General features: G+C 48.5%; 1 pseudogene; it reads right to left on the reverse strand.

The window, feature by feature from the left end:
• Positions 1 to 462: 462 nt before the first annotated feature.
• Positions 463 to 1,600, reverse strand: LOC130879505 (glyceraldehyde-3-phosphate dehydrogenase-like; annotated as a pseudogene).
• Between the last annotated feature and the right edge of the window lie 584 nt (positions 1,601 to 2,184).

Below are 2,184 nucleotides of genomic sequence, written 5' to 3' on the forward strand. Positions count from 1 at the left end.
TCTGCTTTAATGTTTTCTATGTGATGATCATCCATCTGCTTGCATTAAAAAAACATCTTGTCATCAGTGTCCCAAAGCAAAGATTTGGAACATGTAGTTCTTTAAAAGCAAGGATTGCAAGGATTAGACTGGGATGTAGCTCAGTTGGTGAGTACTTGCCTCTCAACCACCAAGCCCTGAATTTGATATTTTAAACAAAGTAGGTACAATAGCACATTCCTTAATCCAAGGATTTTGGAGGGAGAAGGAGGATCATGAATTCACAGTCATCCTTGGCTACATAGTGAGTTTGAGGGCCAGCCTGGGCTGTGTGTTTCAAAATGAAAAGAAAAAAGTAAGGCATTTTATAACCGCAATGATTTTCAGTTCATGGTTGTTTTTTTTTTTTTTTTTTTTTTTTTTGGGGTGCAATGAACTTTATTGATGGTATTCAAGAGAGTAGGGCTCCCTAAGCCCCTCCCGCTATTCTGGAGGTCTGGGATGGAAACTGTGAGGGAGATGCTCAGTGTCAAGGGTTAGTTAGGACAGGGACTGCTCAGCAGCCGAGGGCCTCTCTCTTGCTGTGTCCTTGCTGGGATGGGTGGTCCAGGGCGGGCTTCTTACTCCTTGGAGGCCATGTAGGCCATGAGGTCCACCACTCTGTTGCTGTAGCCAAATTCATTGTCATACCAGGAAATGAGCTTTACAAAGTTGTCATTGAGAGCAATGCCAGCCCCAGCATCGAAGGTGGAAGAATGGGAGTCACTGTTAAAGTCACAGGAGACAACCTGGTCCTCAGTGTAGCCCAGGATGCCCTTTAGTGGGCCCTCGGATGCCTGCTTCACCACCTTCTTGATGTCGTCATACTTGGCAGCTTTCTCCAGGCGGCATGTCAGATCGACAACGGACACATTGGGGGTAGGAACACAGAAGGCCATGCCCGTGAGCTTCCCGTTCAGCTCTGGGATGACTTTGCCCACAGCCTTGGCAGCGCCAGTGGACGCAGGGATGATGTTCTGGGCAGCGCCACGGCCGTCTCACCACAGCTTCCCAGAGGGGCCATCCACAGTCTTCTGGGTGGCCGTGATGGCATGGACTGTGGTCATGAGTGCTACCACGATGCCAAAGTTGTCATGGATGACCTTGGCCAAGGGGGCTAAGCAGTTGGTGGTGCAGGAAGTGTTGCTGACAATCTTGAGGGAATTGTCATACTTGTCATGATTCACACCCATCACAAACATGGGGGCATCGGCAGAAGGGGCGGAGATGATGACCCTTTTGGCCCCACCCTTCAAGTGGGCCCCAGCCTTCTCCATGGTGGTGAAGACACCAGTTGACTCCACAACATACTTGGTGCCGGCATCCCCCCATTTGATGTTGGCGGGATCTTGTTCCTGGAAGATGGTGATGGCCTTCCCGTTGATGACAAGCTTCCCATTCTCAGCCTTAACTGTGCCTTTGAACTTTCATGGGTGGAGTCATACTGGAACATGTAGACCATGTAGTTGAGGTCGATGAAAGGGTCATTGATGGCAACAACGTCCACTTTGCCAGAAGTGAAGGCAGCCCTGGTAACCAGGCGTCCAATACGGCCAAATGCGTTCACTCCGACCTTCACCATCGTGTCTCTGGAATGAGTCTGGCACTGCACGAAAAGAAGCGGCTGTCTCTAGAGCAGCGAGGAGCAGAGAGCCAGTTCATGGGGTTTTTGTGGAAAGTCTTCTATTAGTGGTCATTTCTGCTCATTACGTTGTCACGGACTGTTCACCCAATATTTGTGTGGCTGAAATGGGAGTTAAAGGGGACATTCAGCCGGGCGGTGGTGGCGCACGCCTTTAATCCCAGCACTCGGGAGGCAGAGGCAGGCGGATCTCTGTGAGTTCGAGGCCAGCCTGGTCTACAAGAGCTAGTTCCAGGACAGGAACCAAAAGGCATGGAGAAACCCTGTCTCGAAAAATCAAAAAAAAAAAAAAAAAAAAAAAAAGAAAAGGGGACATTCATTCAGTTATACATTTTTCAAATATTGAAAGTCCCTGATTGCTATGGTACCACACCAACATTTTGCCAACCAGAAAGACGTTTACCTACCTGTCTGTGATTGTTTTGAATATATTTGGTAACAACAGAATGTTTAGTTGTGAAGCACCAGCTGTGTACCAAGCAGTGTGCTTGGCATTTCACGTGGTATCATTGAGTCTTCTCATT

This window comes from Chionomys nivalis, chromosome 8, assembly GCF_950005125.1.
Source record: "Chionomys nivalis chromosome 8, mChiNiv1.1, whole genome shotgun sequence".
Taxonomy (NCBI): Eukaryota; Metazoa; Chordata; class Mammalia; order Rodentia; family Cricetidae; genus Chionomys; species Chionomys nivalis.